The sequence below is a fragment of the Ochlerotatus camptorhynchus genome, unplaced genomic scaffold (assembly GCF_037179485.1).
Source record: "Ochlerotatus camptorhynchus isolate MF236.1 unplaced genomic scaffold, CSIRO-AGI_Acam_v1.1 ptg000040l, whole genome shotgun sequence".
Taxonomy (NCBI): domain Eukaryota; kingdom Metazoa; phylum Arthropoda; class Insecta; order Diptera; family Culicidae; genus Ochlerotatus; species Ochlerotatus camptorhynchus.
In genome coordinates, this window is record NW_027040531.1 from 1,776,443 (window position 1) to 1,803,234 (window position 26,792).

Here is a 26,792-nt window from a genome sequence, read left to right on the forward strand (position 1 = left end):
TATGAATCTTCTCCTTCTCGTTTCATTCCTTTGAACAGGGTGTCTGCCATTTGGGTGAAAAAAAAATGTTTTATGAAATTATGGAATAAGATATTATGATGATATTTTGCATGTGTAAGTAACAATAAAAGATTGTAAAGTTTGTGTTTGACAAAAAAAAAAACCGTCAGAATTAGGCGCTGACAGAGTCACAATGAGTGATTTTCTGATCGCCTCTTCGCGAAGAGTGAAGATCGAAGAGTGAGTAAGATAATTGAAAAAATCGTTTATTGCAGTTGGCAGGTATTATGTGCCAAACACAAACTTCACAATCTGTTCTTGTTGCTTACACAATCCAAATATCATCATAATATCCTATTATTCCATAATTTCATACAACATTTTTTTGGCCAAAATGAATGGAAGGCACCCTGCCTCGGAACATCATTGACGTTCCTTCAACTTTTGTGGACCACCCTGAAGATCTCGAATCTTTCTTGAAGATTCTGAAACTTTCCTGAGCTTCTCGCTACTGTTCTGTTGATGTTCCTGGAATTGCTCTGTAATTGATAAACTGCTTTAAAGATCTCAAAACTTCCCGACATTTTCTGCAATTCCATGAATTTCTAGGAAGTTCTGTGAAATTTCCGGCATTTTTATCAAGTTCTTCAAACTTTTATGATGTTCTCTAGACTATTCTTAATTCTTTGAACTTATTGAAGGTTCTCACTATTTACCTGATAATCTTGGAACATCTCTGAAGTTCCCGCAATTTTCCTGATAATTATTGAAATTTCCTGAGTTTACAGACCTGTTCGAAGTTACGTAACTTCCAATAAGATCTTTAATCACAACTGAAGTTTTGGTGAGTCTAGTAAAGCTCTTTAATCCTGATGTATGTTGGCGGCTTAGTGGAATACCCGTATAAAGAAATAGAAAGAGAGAGAGAGAAGGATTAGTAGTTTCCATTTAATTCCGCTACCTTATTTGCTTATCCTTGACAGATGGTTAACTCTCCACAGCTCTTTTGATTCGTATTGAGGTCCCCAGCAACTGTGCCAAATTTGAACGAATTTGTTTACGATCTGGATTTGCGGGAGAGCTTTATAACTGCATGAGAATTGCAAAATAGGGATTTAGTTTGAGAAAGCTATACAGAACAACTTCCGCAAGATCAAGACCGCAGGCTTCTTAGCTCTATGTTATATTTTTTCATGTATGGCCATGTGTTCCACGCATACCTACTGGGTACATGTATGCTTGCAGGTATGCACGGAGCACCAGGCGACAGTTTTGACGTTAATTTATATACTGGGGTCACATAAAAAAAAAAATCCAAATTCAGACATGTAACGAAAAATCCCAAACAAGGACGTAACGATAGAGCGCAAATCGAATACACGACACATTGCGCATGCTCACAGCGAGCTCTCCGCTCGGTTGACCGCTCACCATTTCACCAATTAATGGAAGGAAGGAGAAAAGCAGCGGTAATGAAAACACCTGCCAAATCGTTTTCTTCGTCATTTACTTTCGAGCAACAGATAGATAAGCGTCGGACACGACGTATGAGTGTAACAGCATGCATTACACCAATACGAAGACGCGACAAATGCACCCACATCGACCGGAAGAAAGGTTTCCCGCAATAGAGCATGACTGGGCCTCCGTCATCCGGTCGGCATCGACTTACACTGGTGTGTAAGAGTCAAGTAGCGCTACCCAACAAACAATTTTAGCTGCAGCTTAGCTTATACAGGCAAAAAATAGCTGCATAAGGCAAATTTTGGCTGTATAAGCTAATCTGCAGCCAAAATTGTTTGTTGGGTAGCTGCTCTTTCATAACAATCCAATTCAATGCTGGTCGGTGCACGTCTTGCAACTAGGAACGTTCTGACGAAAAATACTCTAAAAAGATGGGTCCTAATTAGCTGTTCTGCAAGAATAAAGCAGACTGTAATTGAGTGAACATGACCAGTGACCTTTCCCTAAGCTCTGGGTGACGACTGTCCCCACCAATTTGGAAGACCCAGAAAGTGGACGCGGACATCGAAATGAGAAACATCACCAACGGCAACGACATTCGTCGAACGTTACACAACTGAGTTTGACTACAATGATCCCCTGCGTAATACTGCTACCAGGAAAGCCAGGAAGATACCCAAGGACACCAGTTTTATCGCTTCGATCTAAAATGGTAGGACCCTGAAGAACGCGGACATCGGTGGCTCTCGGAGCAGCTTCACTATCTTTCGTCTGTTAGGCTGACTACAACATTGATCACCTGGGAAATTTCAACCGCTGTGCAATGGTGTAAGAATGCCATCCCGAAATTACCAGCATGTAAATATCTTGGATCCCAAATGGCCTTTTTCAGGGCCACTATATTTATACGCTATAGATTTGTTTTAAGGTTCAATTTACTTTGATGCTTTTTGGAAAATTTCAAAAGCAGTTTTTTCCGACGCATTATTTCAGATTGCAAAAAGCTCGCACTATTCGATTCCTTTTGATATTTTACACAAAATGACGCGAGCTTTTTACAATCTAAAATAATGTCGAAAAAAACTGCTTTTGAATTTTTAAAAAATGCATCAAAGTAAATTGAACCTTAAGATCTCAAGATAGTGGGTAAAACAGGTTCACAAAATTGAAATATTTTTGAATCATGGAGCAGATCATCAATCAGTGCCAATAGCAGCTTTGGGGTCATTGAGTCTCCGTGAGATAATAAACTTGCGTTAATCATCCAGCTCTAAGCCTTTCCGCAGACGTCAATTGGTAGCATGTTTATGCATTTCGTGTTAGTTCTCCATTCACTGAATCAAATATAACAGCAATATCAACAAATAGCGCTAAAATAAAAGGAGCGCCAAAAGGCAATAACGATTAGTACCTATTCGTTCCATACCCTCCAACTTCAACAACCAACGATCAATTAAAAGAACTAAAGGACATATTTGTTCCGTCCACTAGCGGTCCTATGTCAAGCTGCCATTCGTGCCTCTAGGCACAGACACTTCTACTTTTTTTTTAAATAACTTTTTGAACAGAAGCCGAATCGATTTACGGTGTTTGATGAAGTTGTTCTGAATAGTTTTCTTAATCTAACAGGTTGGTGGGACAGGTTTGTTGAACATTGAGAAATTTTTGGAATTTTGTCAAGCAAATTTATACCTTTGTTCTGTTTCCCAAACATTTCCCCATACAAATTTTTAAGCTCTCCTGCAAATCTAGATCTTAACCAAATTCAATAAAATTTGGCACAGTTGCTGAGGATCGCAATACGAATCGAAAGAACTGTGGGGAGCCTGGAGCTGTGATCTGTTATATACAGTTGACCAATCCTAATAGGCGTCCGAAACATCCCTGGTGCACAGTTTTTATTAGACAAACGCATGTAGGTCGATATTTAGTATCCCAATTAGTTTTGATTAAAGAAAAACAAATCGGTCATCAATCAACCATGGAGTAACCATCCCATGTAACAAATTAGGTATTATTGTGGTGTTGAAGAAGTTTAAATAGAGCATTTCCAGATAAATAGCAAAAAAATAGATAAATTTTTGACTCGACTTTCTCCGATTTGCATGAAATTTTGTGGGCAATCATACACATGTTTTGCAAAAAAATGGCCTTTTTGGATCTTAATCTTTTTTTTCAACATAGCGCCCATGGCATTTTTCAATTTTAGTACAAATAAAAAAAAATCAAATAAACCCTGTTCACCTTAAATTTCGGACACTTTTCTTTCAGTGTAGTTTTAGAAATATTTCATGAACCGCTGAAACGTTTCACTTATAGTGACAGCTGAAGCTCTCCACTTTATTTCGTGGTACAACATGTTTACATTCTTGTTCAGTTTGGTAATATCACAAACGAAGTGACAGACGACTAACTGGCGTAGAAATCAATTAAAATAATGTGGTTCACTGTAATAGAATTTTCTTAGAAGCTTGTGCCATCAGCCACCAGATGGGCTAGTATTTTTGTTTTGATTTGAACAAAGTTGATTTTGTGTGCAATATGATCTTTGACAGTGTGCAAAGAGTGTATCATTTTGTCATTTTTTTTATGCATTTCAGTTTAGAGTAGAGTGAAAGAGATAGAACCAAAACATTCTAGTACATTTAGTGTTGCCATGTGGTACAATCCATTAGTATTGTTGCCATGTGGTACAAGCCAGTAGTAGTGGTGTGTTCATGTGGTACACTGAAAAATTGAAATAGCAGGTTAGTCACCAAAGTTTTCGAGCCGCTCCGTCTGTCACTTCGTTTGTGGTAATATGCCGTCGAATCAAGTGGAAGTACGCAAACGCATTTTGTATGAACGGCAGCAAAATCCAACGATGTCGGTACGTGATCTCGCCAAAAAACTTAAACTACCGAAGAGTACCGTTTTTAGTGTGTGCAAATCGTTTGACCAGTGCTTAACTGTGGATCGGAAGGTTGGAAGCCATTATTGAGAAACATCCAAACCTCCAAAGTTCGCAAAGTTGGAAAATCAAAAGCATGTACAAAAAGTGAAGCAGAGGCATGGGCGGGCCCAATCGTAATGAGAAGCAAAATTAAATTGCAAAAAGTCGTGCTAAGGAGCAATTCTCCCAGTTTTTTTTTTCCTTTTTTGCTTGGGATGAGTAGCCACCATGACACTAGGGACGGCTCACCGATGGTAACTCAGTGGTAACTATGGTAACTCGTACCCCATTTTGGTCGTATCGATTCCATTTTGTTAAATAATGAAAGCCATACTACCATAGAGGTAACTCTCAGAACAGAAGGTCCCGAAGAAACGTGCACAACTTTTTGGCTCAGCTCTGTTACTCTCTTCGGTCCCAAGTTAATCGATGCACCCCTTGAAACATATTAAAATCCACGAACCCCTAATTTTATCTGTCAAACTTTCATAGAAAATTAAAATAAACCTAGTGTAGTACTAGAATTTAGGCTAGAATGGGGTACGCTTATAGATGTATTTGGGACCAATAGGCTAGTCAAGTAGTGAGTCAATTTTAAATCGTTAGTTCCAACCGATGATACTACTTTTTCGAATTCTATCAGAATTCAAGAACATTTGTTTTTGACTATTTAGAGTCTGGCGCAATACAGTCTGGCGTGTTCAATCGATTGTTTTCTAATTACTCTATGTTTCGAGCACAATCGAAACTTTCGTTTTTTATACTAACGCACTTGACCGAAAAAAAATGTCAGTCACATGAAGTCTATTTTAGGCCAATCATTGCATTTTATTTTTGGGTGCTCATAAAACAGAAAACTCGTATCAAAACATGAATCTCACTTCCACTTACCCCCTCCACACTAGAAAATGCACAAACAAGCAATCCTCGACGAGAGAAGTGATTTATACAATAAAATTAATCATTCTCACTTGCAGGCTTTCCCAGCCTGGAGTGATGAGATTTGCAGATTTCCTTGAATGGCACGGATCGAATGATTTATAAGAATTTTATTCAGCCACTCCAGTCGGCTTCTTTCCAACGGAATGAAAAAAAAACTGAAACTTCATGCTTAAATTTACCCGTCACGCAGTGTATGACCTTTCCACAGATATCCGGACGGCTTCACAATCCAGCTAAATTTCAAATTTTAAACCTACGGCATCGAAAGATCCATCTGGATAACGAAGGCCAATGTCGGAAAAGATGTTTATCATGGAAACGGGGCCAATGGAGGGTGGTGTTTGGTTTGTTACACTGCCAGCCAACATGACAACGCTAAGTATGTGTACTCAAGACCCTTAGTTTTTAATTTTGGCTCAGAGGGTGCCGGTAGCAATTAATTATTTCTCTGCGATGACGGAATGCTCAATCTGTACATTCGGAAAACTAAAAATAGGTTGGCATTGAGATGATGGAGTTCGATTTCTTCCGGGAAATTATGATTATCTCGGAGGGTTCGTCGCTTGAAAACTAAATTTTCACAATAATGAGAGAGAGAAGGATTAGTAATTTCCATTTAATTCCACTACCTTATTTGCTTATCCTTGACAGATACGCGTATTTCGTCTACAATGTGCAGACTTCTTCAGTGTCTTGTACTAATACTCGACTATTATATTCCACTTGAATGGTATTCCACTAAGACGCCCCCATTCATCAGGATAAATTTTCACGTTAAAACACTTTTCAGTGAGTGTGTATTTTTTATGCCAAGGCATTATTCTCTTTCAGATCCATTCCAAAGGATCACTGTGATGGTAGCCAACATACGATTCTAAAAATAGACATGCCTTTGGTCAGATTGTATCATAATAATCGTTTACAGTAGCCGTAAAAATACGGCTCCCCAAGTTTACTAATTTAAATTTTATTTCCCAAGCCAATGCCGATTATGGTAGGAGGAAACTGCCCTCGGCATAATGACATCGGTTGTGATTCCAGTCCCGCTCGTACCCCTTCGGCGGAAAAATGAGGCAGAGAAACCAAAATAAAAGCACCATAACTTTTTCTCGCTTTTTATTCCGGACATAAATTTATAGAATGAGGAAAAAATATTCTACCATGCCACAGAACACGACCAGCATCCTGGGACGGCGAGAAGTTTCCAAGATTGGAATGGAAATAAATGGGAAACCACCTTTCCGGCAAAGTTTACGAGCCACCACGTGCTTGAATGAAGTTTAAAATAGCATTCACCCGCTGAAAGGGACTCTTCGCATTTTCCGAGGGGTCATCTTTTATTTGGACAACACAAACTTTTGGGTCACGCACGTGTACAAGACGACAGCAATTTATTGCCATATCCTTGACCTAGTACTATTGAGGAGAGCATAGCTACCGAAAACGGATGTGTACGCTTCGTGGCTGTGAACAGGAAAACGATTCTCTTCCGAGAATGACCCGTAGGCAGTTTGTCCGGAAAAGCAGCAGCGTTTTGCTTCTGGGAATTGGAGGTGGCTTCTGTGGGATGGATTTTATGGGTCGAAAATAGCATTAAATGAAACATGATGGAAACACCTGAGACGGCTATAAATTGCTCATAAGTCCCTGGCTCAGATGAATAAGCCACCCGGTGGGTGTGAGCAATTTGGTTTTTATGAATTTTTGGCACCACAAGAAGGTTGACTTCTGTTCAATATTTTGTTTGATTGTGCAGTTCATTCCGCAGTTTACCAATTTTCATTCAATCGGTTTTACTAGGGTAGTTTAACGATTTTTGCACATTTTACCGTATTCATTTAAATACATTAACACTTAATCTTAAAATGAACCAATGATGATGGTAATTTTTTTAACTCTTTATTTGTTTCAAATTCAAAATAAATTACATTTTATTTTAACCTTTTTTTTTTCTTGAAGCGCTGGAATAGTCTTTTGAGGTTTTTTCAAATTTTTGTGAGCTTCCAAAAGGGTTTGGAACTCGGGTCTAATTTCGAAACATTATTTTCAAAATTTTTGTTCCTCAGGGCAGAGAATCGCTTTTTAATTTGTTTTTGCAAACCCCGCCAGATAACTTCCATGGCAGGATCGCGTGTTCTTTGATATTGCCTCCAACGGACATTTTTCCGACGGGTCAAGAGCTGAAGATCATCGTCTATTATAATTGAATCGAATTCAACCTCGCATTTTGGTACTGAGGCAGCTCTTGCTGCAACTATAGAAGTAGTCAGAGATTCAAGAGCATAATTAATTTCATCTTTGGTTTGCAACGGAATGTTTGGATCGAAGTTATATTCCATAAATGTTCGATATTGCTCCCAATCAGCTCTATGGTAATTGAAAGTAGAGCTGTTGGGATTACAAATTATTTCTTGGGATATTTCAAAAGTAACTGGAAGGTGATCAGAACCTAAGTCAGCATGGGTAACCAATTGGCTACAAAGTTGACATGAATCAGTTAAGACCAAATCAATAGTGGAGGGATTTCTTGCAGAAGAAAAGCATGTTGGGCTGTTTGGATATTGAATAGTGTAATAACCTGCAGAACAATCATCAAACAGAATATTACCATTGGAATTGCTTTGAGCATTATTCCATGAGCGGTGTTTTGCATTAAAATCACCAATAATGAAGAATTTAGACCTATGACGGGTAAGTTTCTGGAGGTCACCCTTGAGAAAATTCTTTTGCTGGCCTACGCATTGGAGTGGCAAAGAGGCAGCTATAAACGTAATTTGTCCAAATTTTGTTTCAACAGGAACTCCCAAAGTTTCAAAAACTTTGGTTTCAAATGAAGAAAGAATTTTATGTTTGATTCGTCTATGAACAATGATGGCAACGCCACCACAGGGTCCATCAAGGCGATCATTTCTATAAATGAAATAATTTGCGTCCTTCTTAACCTTATGGTCAGGTTTAAGGAACGTTTCAGTTATAACGGCAATATGCACGTTATGAACTCTCAAAAAGTTAAATAGCTCGTCTTCATTATCTTTAAGAGATCGAGCATTCCAATTTAAAATGTGTAATGCTTTAAAATCCATTACTGAATTTTAAAGTCATGACAATATTATTTGCAAATTTTACTCCAGTTTGAATAGCATCAAACATGGAGTTAGATTTAAGCATATCAGAGATCATGTCAATTAATGAATTCTGTAAAAATTCCATTTTAGGAGCAGTAATGCTTCCTAAGTCAAAATTGTCAAAATTTCCGTTAGAACGTTGGTTAGTATTTTGATTTCTACCCGCTGCAATAGCAGCATAGGTAGCTCCATTAACTCACTGAACATTGTTAGCAGCGAGGGGAGTAGATACAAATGAAAAATTTGAAGCAGGGGTGATATTTGTACCTACGGGTACGAATGTAGAATTTGTTCCTCGCTGACCGTTGTTAACAGCAGAGGAATTTGTACCTGGTCGGAAACGTTGAGCGTTTCCTACCTGTCGCTTAGAACGAGATTGTAGGATCGCTTTGCGAGTCTTACATTCCCAAAAATTGGATTTGTGGTTTTCACCACAATTTGAACATTTAAATTTCTTAGGATCTTCCTTCACAGGACAGTCGTCCTTTGTGGAGAGGAATCACCACAATTCATGCATTTAGTTGGCATATAGGAAATTTTTGTTCCGTGACCCCGTTTCTGGCACTTACGACACTGAGTGAGAATTTGGGAAATTTCCTCCAGTCTTCCTGAAGTGTTCTCACTTTACTCGGACATGGAGCACAAGTAACAATTTTGGTTTTATAAGGGTTCTGTGGACCATGATTTAGACTTGTAGCATGCTTTAAAACCTCAATAAAACTAGCAATGTTACTTATAAGCCATTAAGGTTGTTTAGTTCAGTAGACTTGAAGTGATAAAAATCATTAGAAATACCGTTGCATGAATCGGCAGGACGAAATTTCATTTTCATTTTGATTACTTGGATTGGTTAAACTTAAATTAATTTTGTAAATTTAATAATTTGTTCCAAGAAATCTATACTACGTTTTCAGAAGAGGACCATGACCGTAAATATTTTGGATTATATCTAAAATTTTCAAGCGGCATCAGCGTAAGTTAAATAAACGTTCAAAATATCTTAAAGGGTTTAAAACAATCAGATGCATCTAAAGGTCCTGGCTGACATACCCATGCTTCTCTCTAAACTTCAAAAAATGTGAATTCATTCCGCAACCTTCAAATAGCTCGAATCATATTAAACTAATCGCCATCAGATAGTAAAACACAAAGGAAAGGCATCAAATCCAATTGATGTCACTTCGAGGGTTTCTCAAGGATTCCATTTAGAACCCCTTTTATTTATTCTTTTCGCCAATGACATCTCTTGTATTATTAAGAAATTGAAAGTTTTAATCTATGTTGACGATATTAAACTTTTTTTGAAAATAAAAGATGCCGAAGACATTGACACATTCAACAAGGAAATACAGATATTCCATACTTGGTGTCACAAAAGCCTGCTACAATTAAATGTAAAAAATGTAACTCAATTACCATCAGTAGAAAACGAAACATACCTGATATAACAATTAATTTAGGAAACCAGAACGTAGAAAAGTGTGATAGAGTCAGGGATCTAGGTGTTATCTTAGACTCAAAGCTAATTTCATTGATCATTGTAATACAATTATTAACAGAGCTAACAACTTGCTTGGTTTCATAAAACGTTTCTGCTACAATTCGATCACGATCCGTATACAATAAAAAGTACATTGCTTATGTAAGCTCGATATAAGAATATTGCAGTATAGTTTGGTCTACTTTTGCAATCACACACGAAGAAAGAATAGAGTCCGTTCAATAGCAGTTTCTATTGTATGCACTCCGCAAGTTAGGTTGGACGGCATTTCCTCTGCCATCTTACACAGCTCGATGTATGCTCATAACTATCCAAACATTAAAAGAGCGTCGTGAATTTTCTGTGATTCATTCGTAAACGATATCGTATCACATCGAACTATTATCTCCTTTAATTTTATGTACACCATCTAGGCATCTACGAAATAGAAATATATTTACTACGAACCGCCATCGTGCGATTTATACCAAATTTGGACCCTTAAACCAAATGATGGATACATGCAATATGCACTGCGATAACATTGACTTTACAATGACACAAACCTTTAATTCCTTGCTTAGCGTCAGCTAGTAGTAGTATTTTTATTTGTTCTCAAGACATACTAAAATTTATATAAAAAAAAATCAAATTGTTAAAATAGCACTTAAGACAACAATTGTAAAAAGGTCTACACTGATTGACGACAAAATATAAACATAAGTAAAATAAATTCATCTTTGATCTGATCCAGGGATTCACCACTGGGTCGACCTTTCAAGACAACCTTTAATCAGTGTTGGTGTCGTAAGTTAAAAATTGGTGCTACTTCTCAGTAAGATACTTGAGAAGTCGTTTGAATCCGTCCAAGGTTTCATTCAATACATGGCATTCAACCCGACAGCCAATTTGAAGTGAAAATATGAATTTCTCGATGTTCAAAAGTTCCGGGCGAAGAGCATGGAAATCGGAAGTGGTTATCACAATAGGGGGGACCTTTTCCTTCTTGGCATTAAGCCGGGAAAGTTTAGTGGAATTTTGCCTGGATGATGGATCTTTCTCATCATCCGTGAGCAAATCAAATTGATTGCTCAAATTAATTTCATCTAAAGAGGGATCAAGAGATTGTCTTTTTCTTGCGTTTAGGCGCCATGGCGGCAGTAAAGCGTTTCTTCAAATCGGCTGCCAATCAGATTACTATAAGAATCTTAAGGATCGAAGAGGAATTTTCAAAATCGATATTCAACCTAGATTACCGTAGGGTCCGAACAATGATCGAAGAGGAATAAGCATCAAACAAGGTAGAACTTTTACAGGTTATTTGAGCACTGAAAAGTGCTGTTTAAATTTGTAGCAGCAGTAACACTTCCTTAAAAAAAATACGTTGCATCACACTTAATATATGTAATGAACATGGACTATAACCATCATAAAACTAACGTAATATTTTGAGCAAAATATGCTGTAATAATTAAAAAAGTGTTTGAAAGTGTGAACTATATAACTGGATTTCTGGTTTTTAGGGAAAATATGCTAAGAAGCTGATGTACATGATGAACTTGACCTAAAATGGACATAAGATATGTTAGCGAAAAAAATTTGGCAGCCGGGTGTATTTAAACCCAGAATTCCCATTCAGTAAACAACGCATGACGGCTAATGATTGGGATTTGGGGGTTCAAGCCTAACCGGATGCCAAATATTTTCTTTGAACCTATCTTATGCTCATGTTCGTGTCCTGTCAGCTTCTCAGTATCTTTTCCCTGAATTCTAAATAATAGCTAACTTACTCAGCCATTGTATTGTGTTGAGATAAGGAAACCTTTACATGGGCAGATTATCTGGATCTAAGATAGATCAGCGTTATCAATTTCGTATGAATGATCGCTATTTAGTGTGTAAAATCAACACTATACATAGTTTTATAGTTTTGCTGAGCATGTATACCTGAAAATGTTTGCTAAAGGAAGATGAATCTCGGTAGTCAAATCGAGTGCCCAGAACCATTTTGCCACATGATCTAGGTGCATTTTGAACAATTTGTGGAACAGCTTATACAGCTTATACAGGCAAACATTAGCTGCAATTTCACCTTTATAAGCTGTTCTGCAGCTTAAATTGATCATTGAGTTTTTGACTTTGGTTAAAAACTATTATCAAAAGCATTAACAATATGAATATGGATTTTGATCATGGTTTAATATTAAAAAAAAAACAATGGTTATAATCGGTTTTCATAGTCTCGTGACCAAAGGCACTATTGCATGTTATATTATTTTCTTGAAAATTTTGTATTTGCTCAAAAGCAGTCCATGAGCCTCTATAAATATAAAATATTAACATGCAGTAACGCCTTTGGTCCCGAGACTATGAAATTCATGAAAATTGATTATAATCAATGCTTTTCAATGTAAAACCACAATTATAGTCCATAGTAATATTTGTCCTAAAATCTAGATTTACTAATAATATCTCATTTTATCTTTTGGTCCAAAACATCGATCCAGTAGTTCAAAAGTTAAGATTAAAAAACTACAAGGGACAGCCCTATGGAGTTGTACGCAAAGGTGACGTAGGACTACGCGGTCTTATATAATATATCTTATTAGTTAACTGCAGCAGGAGCTTGTGTTTTGTGTAGGAATAGGAATTTGAGTGGGGTTCATACTCTTTAATATGACGCGCTTGACATAGATGGCCCCCAGTGACTCACGAAGAGCTACTGATTCCGGTGCCGCTTCTTCCTCCTTCTATGAATGCTTATGTGGATTGCAGCTCGCTGCTTGCAGGCAGCCTTTCGTTGTGAACTGGAGAACAAAACCACTCACCACATGGAGATTGAATAAACACCGTTTGGTGAGACCGAAAGGAATTCAACTTTGAAATCTGTGTTAGGGAAATCGCTTTTCGTAGGCAAGCGGTGATTATTTTAATTATCATAGCAACAGTTGCACATTGGTGCAATTTTCAATAGTGACATTTTGAAAAATGATAGAATCTAAATTTTAACAGATTCGTAGAAAAAAATTCCTATCGATTGGTGTATTGAGAATTAAAATCCATCATCTCTGGATCAAAATCAGACCACTTTCATGCCACGATCAACTTTGGTTTTTGAAATTCCACGCCCAATGTTACCTTAAAGTGCATGGTATGTTAGATTTAAACATATCTAGATAGAGCTGGAATTAGGCGTAACAGGTTTTGTAAACAATGAGATGATTTTCAGGAATTCAAGGTACACCCACGCAATCCAACATTACCGTCGGGTAGAGGAAGTCCACGATGGTAAATGACAGGTGGGCAGGAACTCACAGTCTCCCAGTGTTGGTGAGTTCTTTGCCGTTAATGTTCACGAAAAGTTCACTATTTTGCTATACAGAAATTCAAAACAAAAATTTTTATCTGCGGATTTGAACAGTTTTTGACCTGTTTCATACTACCGGAAGGTGTATGCTGGTCACAAATGCCGTACCAAACTGATTTCCTACTCAATTAATCAATCTTTGATGTGAAATTCGCTAATAAACACGAGGCGCATTTCTTATAGCAAACATGCCATAACAAAATGGGCATGGTTCATTTAAGTAAACAAACTAACACTTCTTCCGACTGTGGCACCTATGTATTAGCCGTCTCGGAGGAAGTCTTACCCTACCTGATGGTGACCCGATTGATGACCTTGACTACCGCACACGGTGATTGGAACTGAATCCGATCAACGGTTAGGGCCAACCTTGATAGCTAGCTGCTTGGGGAGCCTTCCGTTTAGAAATGGAGAACACCATCACTCATCACACGGTGATTGAATAAACACCGTTTGGTGAGACCGGATGGAATTCAACTTTGAAATCTGTGTTAGGGAAATCGCTTTTTGCAGGCAATCGGTGATAATTATAATTATCATAGCAACAGTTGTAAATTCGTGCAACTTTCGATAGTGACATTTTAAAAAATGATAAATAATGATAACTTTAACTAATGCGTAGGAATATTTTTGATCGATTGGTGATAAAACTATTGAAATTGGTCCAGGGGCAGCTGAGTAATTAATGTTCAAAATCTTTCATAATTTTGTTACATTTTCCATTTTCGGTTTTCACAAAGTGAACCCCCGTATAGAAATCTCAGACGTAGTCCAACGTAAAAAAAACCAAAAAAATGAAAAATTATGATTTTTCAGACCATCTTTACACCGAAGGGGCCTCTCTTATAGCAGAATAAAAGAAAACTAATATTATTCTAATAAGTTTCGATGAGGAACAAATTTACCAATTGTTACGAAATTCTTAGATCAACTTTAACTTTTTTCTATAGAATTGCTGAATACATTGTTATTGATTCTTTTCTGCTACATAGTGAGATATCCTTTATCGCGTGAGATGTCTTGTTGGGTAGTTGTGATGAGTCAAACTTTTATTCATGTTGAAACGTTTTTCGTTTTTAGGGAGACACATTAAGTGCCACAATATGTACAAAATAATCAAAACACATCGAGTAAATGATGCATCGAGTTAGAGAAATATCGATTTAGGGAGAGAGCATTGCTTGCAAATTTGAAGGGACTTTGAATTTCATCGAGTTAAAGGGAATATTGAGTAAGTGAGATGTCTGAATAAAAAAAAAACATAATTTTAAATTAACATGTGTAAACATTGAAGATGTATGAAGACGACGCTCCGTTTATGGGCATCATGTTTAACAGAAGTTTACACTACTTCTTTTTTTCACCGACGAACATCGATTGCCATCCATTGACGGCAATCGAATGTGCAGGAAGGCAGTCTGCGTATGATATCTCACCCATTCAACACACTTGGGCCGGGACCAACGGCTTTACTTCCCTTCCGAAGGAAGACGTGACCAGACATTTTTATGCCTCAGAAAAATCCCACCACCTCGGCTGGGATTGAACTCAGACCCACTGGGGTGAGAAAGCAGTCACGCTTGCCACTACACCACCGGCGCCGGCTAGTTTACACTACATATTCGTACTTTTTGTTTTTATTTCTCCTGTATAACTCAGGGTTGTATTAGACTCAGCATGGCCACAGTGGTCACATGAGGACAGTATTTTAAAAATATATCCAGACATTAACTCTGTGTATTCATGGAAGAGTATCATTATAACATTCGAACTCATTTAGTTGTCTGCAAAACAGAAAACTATACGGGGCTGAACTTCTAATCAATTTGTTTTATCCTTGGTCCAACTTCACGTTCTTGAAATTACAGAATAATTTCACATATTCTGGAAAAGATCAGTTTTAGTACAAATATATTTTGCGAAAATGTATATTGGAAAAAACAATTACGTTTATCAAATGTACCAAGGCAAGAAGTTACACGCACGTGCGATTGTCACCTGAAACGGAAACATAGCGTCCTGTTTATCAATTTTCAATCTGAAAGAGGATTGTTCCTGTGTTCTCCCCTTTAAACCGAGCACCCCCTCTAGAATCTAGAATCATTGTTTCAATACTCTTCCCTCCCTCTAGATCCTAGAAGGTGACATTTCGCGCGCTCTTTATGTGACGCAAGTGCGCATACCTGCCTATAGCTATGTACATATATAGTATCTTGGGAAAAACCAAGTCACGAATGAAGAAAGAACGACACATGTGGCGAGCATGGCGGAAAATATTTTTCTGCTTGAAAGAAATAGAAACGGATGTACGCGAAATAGCAGGTGCTTCGGAGAAAAAAGTTAGATAACAAGCCGTTTCAAATAGAACTCCACTGTCGTACGTACGAACACTATACTGACTACACTGACTGTCTGTGGCACGGAAGGAAGATAATTCTGAAAATTTAATACATTTCTTTTCATTCCTTTCCGCTAACCTTTACGACCCCTCGTTCTGGTAGACAGACCGTGCGTTGTTGTTCGGTACAATTGACCGAGTTGGTAGCTCGATAAAATTTGATTATTATAACTACTCTTCTGAGCGCTAAGGAAAAGGCTTTCATCCCTCAGGAGGGCGACGCACAAACAACAACAGCTAAAGTTTGCAATCGGGTGGAAACAATATACCCACCTAAACCAAGGTATAGGAGCTTGAAAAGAAGCCCCGGCGGAACCTGTTCAAAATTCGTGTCCTCACTTAAGGTGGCTTTGCTGTTATGCAAATAACAAACATAAAAATGAAAACAAATTGAAAATCCCATAACCAGAAATGAAATTGGAGCTTGCCACTCAGTAATAGAGATTGGAAGGGATTCTTCGGAGCGAAAGGAACTCGCTTCATTAAAGAGCTTGGTCCAGATAATTTTAAATTCTTTGGGGGGAAAATTGGGAAAAGTACATTTTTTTTCTAATTCGATTACATCTTCCATTCGGCGGTTGAAACTTTTCGATGCAATCAATTTTGCTGCTCGCTGGGCTGGAACTTTACGCTAAAAGCATGTTCTTCAAATGCTTTCCGATTTGCCAAAAAGGCTTCGTCAAGTTTTCGACTCCCATTTGCTCACGCTCGCTGCTTGTGTATACAAGGGGGTGGTGGCGGTGGCGGTGATGGTGATTCGTACGAAAGTACATCACGTTTTGAGTGCTTGTTCGGCAATACTCAGAACTCGGAACAACATTCTTCGAGTGTTAGTGTCCGAGGGTTGTTTGTTTTTCCATCTACTTTTGCCGGTTTGCTTCAATACTGAGCTCCAATCAATATTATATGTATGGAATTGGTGAGGAGGGTTGTAATTTTCATGCAACTTTTGCCTTCTGCTGACTGCTGTTTGCCTTTGCTTTGCGCAGTCATACCTTCTGTTCCATCGTTTGGGTTGTTTTCTTTTTCGTTCTTTGGGACGACTTGCAGCTGTCACCCACACTCCAATCGGAATGATGACATCTCATCTGTTCATCTTCAATGCGACAATACAGCCGCTGAAAAGCTTTTTTTTTTTTTATCTGAAAAATCGATATTCTATTTTCTTGCATCTCTCAGTGGAATTTACTTTTAACTCTTTCCAGTCCAAACTGAAAATGATGTTGAATTTGTTTTTTTTTTCTCTAAATAGATCATGGATTCTATTTATCTGTTTTCTAATGATTATATACCAATGGCTGGGATGGTAACTTCCTTAAATTCGAAGGGGCCAGTTGTTCACGGTATGTATATGGTTCTGTTGTAGCACTCGGATAGTACTCGGTAGTTCAACTAAAAATTTTACCAAGTAGGATGCTATTAGATATTTTTAAAGCTTTTAGGGAAAAAAAATATCACAGGAGAAATCCATCAGTTCTCGCATGCTATAATGGCTTTTCAACCAACTTGACAATAATATTCCGGAATTCATAGAGTAATGTATTTTTACCTTGGTCTGAACATTCTCTCCAGAAAATTAGTTTGACAAGTATAATATCTGCAAAATTCGCATTGGTTATTTGTTTTGACCTGTTTGTCATCGGGTAATAACAAAACGAAATGGTTTTTGTATCGGTGTGGCTTCGCAGGGTGTCCAGGCATTTGGTCGAATATTTGAGAAGAATTCATTCATTTTCGAACAATAATAGATTCCTGACTTGGAATTTGAAAATAAGAAATGGAGAAATTATATGATTCCAGATTTCAAGCTGTGAAATGTTACGATTATGTAGATTTTTCGGCTAGGATTCGGCCCTGCGTTTTAGTTTTCTGCATCCCACTGTTCGTCTATAGCACAAGGTGAAAACAATTGAAAACACTACAGTCGGAATTCGCTGGTTGGGCTTTTAATACTTGGGCTGCTTTTTAGTTGGGCCTCTACTGGTTGGGCCATAAGCCAATTAAAAAGTAATTGGATGTCAAAATCTCATGTAAAATCTAGAGATAAACTAGCTTTCGGCTAAAAAAAAAATTTAAATTAAAAAGTAAAAAAAAATCACGTGAAATTTTATTTGTCAATAGCGGCGCTGGTGGTGTAGTGGTGAGTGTGATTGCCTCTCACACCCGCAGGCCTGGGTTCAATTCCAGTAGGCACCGCCGGGATGTTCTGAGTCATAACATCTCTGAACACGGGGAGGAAAGGAAACCCATTGGTCCCCGGTTCATGAGTTGATGGGTCGATAGGTAGGGTCTAGGTGTGTGAGCTGCCTTCATGGCGTCGGTAGCATTGGTGCACAGCACGAAAAAACAAGATCGACGGAAAACAAATCAAGGAAAAAAATAATTATTTGTCAATCACTAAAACATACATTCTTCCAGGAGGGGGTGAGCATAAGCGTTTAGGACTGCAAATCAGTGTAATGAATGTAACAATTTGGTATTTGTTCGAAACATTTGAAACTCTAGCAGAAAACAAAAAAAAAAAAACAAAAATTGTTCACATAATATCATTTACATTTTTTTACTCAGCTTCAATCCGCTATGATAGAATCCACTTGTTGTTAAATCTTCTCAACCACAACAAAGGATGGGACTATGAAGATAAGAAAATGTTCATAATGATGGTTTGTATTGTACTGGTGATTAATGATTCATAAACATGGTAGTACCATAGAGGTAACTCTAAGACTAGTAGGTCCCGAAGAAACGAGCTCAACTTTTTGGCTCAGCTCTGGTACTATCTTCGGTCCCAAGCTAATCGATTCACCCCTCGAAACATAGAAAAATCCACTAACCCCTCATGTTATCTGTCAAACTTTCATAGCAAATCAAAACAAACATTGTGTAGTACTAGAATTTCGACTAGAATGGGGCACGTTAATCGTTTGCTTGGGACCAATAGGCTAGCCAAGTAGTGAGCCAATTTAAAATCGTTAGTTTCGTATTGATTGTTGGTAGCACCATTTAGCAGCTTGTTCTTTGTTCTTTATTTTTTATTCCATTTTAGATAAAATTTCAACCATTATGGAAAATTCCAATTTAAGAAAAGTTTTACCAGCTGGAATGCAAAGTGAACCCTCAGGTCACACCACCAAATATGAAGCAAAGGATTTAAAAATAGCGAGAAATCAGAATTTAATAATTTTAGGAGATTTTTCAATCTTATAAACATGAGCAGTTTTCTCAAATTTGATTATTTGTGTTTGACACTGCGAATGGAGTTGGAAAATATGAGAATTCAAATTCAATAACATAATGAGAAACTAAAATTTAATTCATTTAGGAGAGCTTCCCTTCTTTGGAGTTTTACTGTTCTCGTTTTATTGGCGCGGACGAAATTTGCCATGAGATTCAGGAAGTTTTGATCTCGATTGGAACATATAATGAGAAATTAAAATAAAGTTTATTTTTTTCTTTTTAAACATTTTTTTTTCATCGATCACATATACACGCAAACCAAAAATCTATTACAATGAATGTTAGTTCCATTTCCTATCATCCTCTGTTCATGAACATCGCAGCGAATGTTAGAAGTTGACCTTGCAGGCGATATAATGGTTTTTTGCCTTTTTTATTTCGTGTTCTGTCTGTGCTTTCACCTACACAAGCAAGCATTTGCCTTGATTTTTATGTATAACATGGTAGAACGACGCACACCCTTGCCTCGAATCTTTCCAGCAGAAAAAGCATAGGAAGTCGAGTGTGAGAGGAAATGAGCGCTTCTTGTTTGCTTTTAGGCTATCCTTATTCAGAAGCATGGAGAGAGCAGTGGAGAAAGCACAGTTCTGTTAATCACAACGTTCGTTGTTCGAGTCCAGTCGGCAACCTTTTTCCTATTTTTTTCGACATAATTAACTTACCTCACTAATACACTCTACATTTTTCGGTCTCCAATTTTCTTGCATTGGACCGCAGCTAGGTATATCGCATCCTCGGTTCATGCGGTCTCCACTTACATGCTCTGATGATGAATCCCACATAATTGTAAGCGAATCTTACATCCACCGGTTGGGTGTAGGGTTTAGTTATAGGCGATCTTGGATCGAAACACACAAGATCGATGCTTTTGGTTCGATTAAGCTGTTTTTTGAATCGATCTCAAACACGATACAAATCGACTGGATCGATGCTTTTCATTCTATTTTTGTTTCGATAAAAAAAAATCAGTGCATTTGCATTTACAATTTAATATTGTTTTTTTTGTCTTCACCTTTGCGCATCATATGCTTTCAACATGGATACTGCAAACAACCAGTGCACAGTGGTCCAGAATGCAGATTTAGGTGGAATGATAAGTTTTGAGCCTGAAATTGAAACTTTAGACTAAAAGTCTCTTCTACAAAGTTGTTCCTTATAGTTATGCCCTCATTTTTATGACAATGAACTCTAGGGTGGTTCCTTTTATCATTAAAATCAAAAATCTAACTTTTTGTACCTTTCTTAAAAGTTGTTCTAGCTCGCTATTCTAATATCTATATGCAATCTTCACACTGCCGTACTCTAACGGAACTATCAACTCTATGCTTTCATCTACTCCATCTATCGTATAAAAATTACCACTACAGTCTGTTATTTGAAATTAGCATCTTCAACTATGTAACTTTTTTGTTTGAATAAATTAAGGTATACATTCTTCGGCAAAGTTATAGCTGAGCTAATTTCAAGCAACTTTGTTGAAAACAACTTTTTTGGATCTCTTAAATTGGCCGATTCAGAGCTATTTTCTTGAATTGAGTCAGGGTGGCGCTAAAAAAACAGTTATTTTGCTCTAGTTTACTTATTTCGAATTTCTCAGCAAAGGTGTCTTGAAATAACTTTTAGATCTTAAGAAGGCGCAAATTTGTGCTAGTAAATTTGTTTCAATAGTTGGACATTTAGTGTCTTGGAAGAAGTTTTTGTTCTTAAAAATTCCTTTCTTTTGGTGTTTGCAAACGTCAGGGTGGTCCTCAAATTAGGGAATTTTTAAAACTAACTTTTCTGTTTTACAAAATAAAAACATGTGTTGTTTGAAAAAGTTGTAGCTTAGTTTATTGCGAGGAACTTTGTCCAAGAAAATTTTTTTCTATCTCTTAACCAGGCTTTTGAATTGTCAACCTCGTGACGATAAACTATGTAACAACGACAACAAAAAAAAGTCAACGCTCATCTGACAAGCACGATGCAACAAAATTCTGCTTGAAAGACTGATCTACTGGGCTGTCTCTCGACGAAACATTTTCTATTCTTGTCTTTCTCTCATTTGGTCACGAAACATATGTTGCGTGACGTTTTCCAGAATGACTTAGTTGTTTCACGTACGTCGGACGACAAGATTGACGGAAACTGTCGACATGGTTATTGACGAAAAAAAGTCTGTCATGTCATTCTTCCATTCTGTCGCGACAAAACTGCCGCTGGTCGTTTTCTAATAAATGGATGTCGCTATGGATGCGAGACATAACAAGATAGAAATAACTGGAATTGTTTTGTTTTGACAAGATTTCACCTCTGACTCGAAGTAGGTAGCTTGAATCTTGGCGCTGAGCATCGTGTTTGCAGTGATGGGTATTTTTGGAAAGGACAGAACTGAAAGCTGCCGAAAATCGATGTTTGGAATCCAAGATAGCGGCGTACGGTTTTAAAAAAGAGTGGCAGCCGCCATCTTGGATTTCAACATGGTGCTGGATATCGATTTTCGGTCTCGAGACGTCATCCCGATTCCGAAAATATACATATTGAAGGGTATTTGGCAGTATTTCCCACTTTTTTCTGAAATAGGAAATACCAATATTGAAGGAAATTAACATTATATCCGACCTTGTTTTAAATCTAACCTCCGTTTTAGAATGGATGGTTTCTTGTCGTGATCCTCCTTTTTAAACAACCTATATAGACTTTGTCTCAGAGAACAGAATGAGTGACATATGACTAGAATAGATAGTCGCGACTGGATGGATTCTTGATTTTGTCGTGGTGATCTTGTCGTGCGACAAGAAATTGTTGTTTGACGAGAATTTTCCAGGATGACAATTTTTTAATGTATCTTGTCGTGCGTCAATGACAAACGCGACAATTCCCATATCTGCCCTTAACGTTCTCATTTTAGAGTAATTTTTCGGAGTTGACCTAGGGTGATCCTGTAAAAAATAGTTTTTTACCACTTACTTTTTTATTTGAAATTTCTCATGAAAGACATCTTCTAGAGACTTTTAAAACTCTTTAAGACGAATGATTTATAGCGAAATTTGTTGTCTGTATTTCTTCTAATAAATAAGATATACTCGAATATAGTAAAAAATATGAATACATTCAAATTGATTTTATATGAGTTTTAAAAATAAAATACCTCCAATTTTTTCATATTATTGAGAATAACATATGTCCTTTCAAATGCCGTAGAAAAACTTTTTTTTTTGTTTGCCCCAACCAGAGATATTAACATTTGAAAAGTGCATATTTTTAGTATAAAAACGTCAATAACTCTTGATCGGCGAAACATACTGACAAGCTTTTTGGGGCAAAAATTTGCGCCTTCTTAAGATCTAAAAGTTATTTCAAGACACCTTTGCTGAGAAATTCGAAATAAGAAAACTAGAGCAAAATAACTGTTTTTTTTAGCGCCACCCTAACTCATTTCAAGAAAATAGCTCTGAATCGGCCAATTTAAGAGATCAAAAAAAGTTGTTTTCAACAAAGTTGCTTGAAATTAGCTCAGCTATAACTTTGCCGAAAAATGTATACCTTAATTTATTCAAACAAAAAAGTTAGATTTTTGATTTTAATGATAATAGGAACCACCCTAGAATTCATTGTCATAAAAATGAGAACCTAACTATAAGGAACAACTTTGTAGAAGAGACTTTTAATCTAAAGTTTCAATTTCAGGCTCAAAACTTATCATTCCACCTAAATCTGCGTTCTGGACCACTGTGCAGTGTGACAGTTCAGTAGGCAAGAACGAGAAAGAGAAAGTTTGGGGCTCCAGAGACGATTATAAACCTTTTTGACGTTTAATTGTCATTCTCTATCTAGCACACATAGATGACGGTTTGTTTTCCCACTTCCCCATGTCAAATGAAATAAAAATAGTCATTTACTATAGTCTCATCATGTATGTGTGTAACACTCACAACATACGCAGTAAAAGTTACTACACAATTTATTTTTAAATGATATCAATCATCACACTTCATGACTATTATAAGAGAAATGTGTTAACAAGATAGCTTATGTAACGTAATATCAACTTTAGACTGAACTTGGCGTTAATCTGCACCAACTTTCCTATGATCCGTTATATTTTAATCATTTTTGAGCCATTTTGAAAAACAAATCGATTCAAAATAATATACAATAGTAATGAAAAACTAATACAGTAATGTCCCGATTTGAAAATCATTTCTAATATTCCTCGAAACCCATGCGCTTTTTCAGTGGTATTTTTGCAACAAAGTATACCTTCAACATCCATCTTGAAGATGAATGAGAAAGATTTTGAATTCTGATTATGTTAAATTATAGAAAGATAAAAGTCTGATGCTTGGAGGGTCTGTCAAAATCGGGTCTTTACTGTACCACATCTGCCGTGAAATAATAATCCGTAAATAAATTGCCTATTTTTGAGACAAATTTTGTATACTTAATGCTCTTTTTTAAAGCAAAAATGTTAAGTGACAGTTTCGTATTTTTCGATTTCTAGGAACCATGATCTTGCCGTATTTTTGCACTAACTAAAATCTACACTGCGGTGGGACGTCATTTTGAGGCGCGTTCTCAATTATGGCCTACGAAATTTATTGAATAACATTGTATTCTGGGTTGCGAACAGGTTTTTTTTTTTAAGTGAGAGACGAACCAGCCCAAGGCAAAGTCTCTTTAATAAAGAAAAAAAAAAAAAAGGTTTTTAAAAATAACTAACAAAATGCACCTAACTAACCTGGAAGAAAACTGGATCCTGGAAACTGGAATTTCTCTTAGCCAAATAAGTGGCGCTTTCCGCCTTTAACGGTCCTAATAAGATATTACAAACACTGCTATAGCCGTTTCTCAGCTGATGATGATAATATTGAACTACCACTCACGCTTCGGCTTGATAAAGTTAAATAACCTCTAATTGTACTCAACGTGCCATTGTATGAAGGTTTTTTTTTAATCAAGAGGCTCAAAAAACAGGCCATTCACGAGCATGCCCCAATGAGTGGGAAGAAGAGCCCACCCTCTATTCACGAAATGTTAAAGACAGGGAGTTGGCATTTCCACTCTCCTGGTAAATTTCGGTACAATCGGGTGCCCTGCCCGAGCAAAGTTCAGCATCAAGATTATAGCAAACCGAAATCAAATTTTGATATCAACATCAAAATTAAATCATAATTGACAAATTCGATAAAAAATGTTGTTGCAGTTTTGTTTTCATTGTCTTAGCAGATCATCAAATTGAATACTCGTTTTGTTATCAACCGGGAAAATATACATCAAATTGAGTTTTAACTTTGCTCTCACTGATACCGGAATTAGTTTTCAATGTGATGTCACAGGAAGATTATGTTCCTCTCAATTTTGATATTTTAACCGCTAAAACGACCAAACCGACAGCAACCTGAGTAATCATTATCAGCGACATCACAACATCAAATTTAGTTTTCAATTTGATGTCAGACTTTGCTTGGGTGGTGGATTCAATAATGGAAAGAAAGTTAAGAGACAAATAAAGGAAAAATCTCACCTGATATAATACAAAGGCGCCCTTGCGACACTGGCATCTGCCAAACCGCCCGCCACCCTTGGATTCAGGCCAAAATACAAAATCACACTCCCCCCGGCTACACTTTCATGTGGATACCGAGACACTGCGGAATTGCCGAAAACAATAAAGCAGACCACCTCGCAGCCATTGGACGAAGTGGCAGACTCGCCTACACTTCGGCCCCAGACAGGACCTGAAAATATGGATCAAGTCAACCCTCTGGACGGCATGGGACCACGAATCCGGAAGACCAAAGGGATAACCCTCCCCTGGAGGGATGCTCCAAGTTTTTACGATCAGCGACTCGAACCGGACACACCCGCATCACCCACAACATGGGCAGCAGCAGCGGTGGAAACTTCCGCCAAAGATGCGACACCTGCAGAACAACAATGACGGTCGAACACATACTAATAAATAATTCCACGGACCACGAGAACTTTTCGGTGTCCTGGGAAACGTCCGGGACGCCTTCCAGAACGACCCGGTAGTAGAGGTACAACTGCAAAAAAAATTTCAGTCGCATTCTGTCTGTGTGAAGAAATTGTTGGAAATACGTCGGTTGATAAAGTATGGTCATTGTTATTATTAGTTACCTCAGTCTCATGCCGAGCATCGTTATATAGAAATAATGAGTCTTCCTCAAGGTGCGTCAGCGGCGTTGAAAATTTACAGGATTGTAAAATTTGAGGGCGGCCTCCCTAGTAGATTGTAGCCGTTGCGTGCGTTCACTGGACAGGAATGTACGGTAGGATTGCAGGTCTGCCAAGGCGTCGTTTCGAGTAATTCCAAGTTCTTCATGGACGTCCAGGAAAATTTCGTGCAGGAGATTTCTGTCTTTTGGTAGTCCTTCAGCTGCTAGCATTAGAATAGCACTGGTTTTGGTGATTCCGCGAATACATGTTGATGATGGCTGGTCATGCAGGAAGGAGAGGTAGGTCCGAACAATGTCCATAATTTTCGGGTCCCTTAGACGCGCCTTCAGGAAGCGTTGGTCGCCAGTTACGGACTGTTCAGTAAGTCTCACTATTGGCGGACGCATGGGGTCCAGAAGAGGAGGGTGTTCTCGCTCAGTTGGTTTTTCAGTTCGTTAAGGGTTAATAGTTTCCCCTTTTTCGAAATTAATGAAATTTAGTCCGCTTTCTTTGGGTGGCCGAGAAAATTGTATTCGTGCAGCAGCCAAAAGTTCTTTATCCAAAGGTAATGCAGTGCTGTTGGCTGCTGGCTGCTTCGGGTCCTGTTGTTGTTGATGTTGTTGTTATTGCAGTTGTTGTTGTTATTGTTGTAGTTGTAGTTGTTGTTGTTGTTGTTGTTGTTGTTGTTGTTGTTATTGTTGCAATTGCCAATAGTGTAGTTGTTACTGCCGCGTTTTTTGTCCCTAAGTCTGGCTTTTTCCTCGTTTTTTCCTGGAGACGGCGGGAATGTTGCTTAGCGTCATATTCTGTCCAGTCACGCTTCCATACTTTTTTATTTCCCAAGATTCGCCAGCTGGGGGCTGGTTCGTCAATTGTGTAATTCTTGGAAATGATGACGGCTGGTGTTGAAAGAGATTTTGCCATTTCTTCTATGTGAGATTTTATTTCACATGCTAGAGTACTTTGGGAGTCCGCTAACTCATTCTTGAGTGTGGAAATTATTGCAGGTAGTTGGTTAATTGAGTGCGTTGTTGTTGTTGTTATTGCCGCTACTGCTGCTGTTGCCGCTGATTTGGCTGCCGCTTTTACAGCTGTGCAGGTGTCCGCCGAAGGTGTGTCCAGAATTGATGAAATTGCATTTTTCATTTCAACCGCAATAAATTTGTTGCTGCTGGTGACGGTCGACATGCTACGCTTGAGAGTACATACTCTAGTTAAGCAAAGCTGAAAATATTTCAACTTAATATATTGGCTAACGGAAGATACATGCTACCAAAGTTGAAACAAGCGGAAAATCATAGAAATCTAGCGTATTTATAATCTTATGATTCCCATATGTTATACAGTAGGGGGCGACCCCGGCGTAGTGGTTAGCATCCATACCTCTGACGCCAAAGTCACGAGTTCAAATCTCACCCCCGGACAAGTCACGAATGACCCAAGAGCGTTAAAGTGACTATAATAAATAAAAAAAAAAAAAAAAAAAAAAAAAAAAAAAAAAAAAAAAAAAAAAAAAAATGTTATACAGTAGTGTATAATTATTGAAACATACCATTTCAAAGCTTGAAATCTAAGCTTTCCATTGGGGTTATCTACATTACAAATCGACCAAAATGGATAGTCACATGAAAAAATACTAAAAAATTACGATTTTTCAAAACTAAATCATGTCGCATTTAAAAAGTCCA

At 37.6% G+C, this 26,792-nt stretch overlaps 1 protein-coding gene and 1 long non-coding RNA gene across 2 annotated transcripts in view; both read left to right on the forward strand.

Annotated features, from left to right (window-relative positions):
* LOC135712932 (facilitated trehalose transporter Tret1-2 homolog) overlaps window positions 1–26,792 on the forward strand; it is a 400,438-nt gene that overhangs the window by 48,473 nt on the left and 325,173 nt on the right. The gene's annotated exons all lie outside the window — the stretch shown is intronic.
* Window positions 26,574–26,792, forward strand: part of LOC135713122 (uncharacterized) — a 388,886-nt gene continuing 388,667 nt past the window's right edge. Inside the window, exon 1 of the long non-coding RNA XR_010518707.1 lies at window positions 26,574–26,623. This is a non-coding gene — a long non-coding RNA (uncharacterized LOC135713122). The remainder of the gene's footprint in view (window positions 26,624–26,792) is intronic.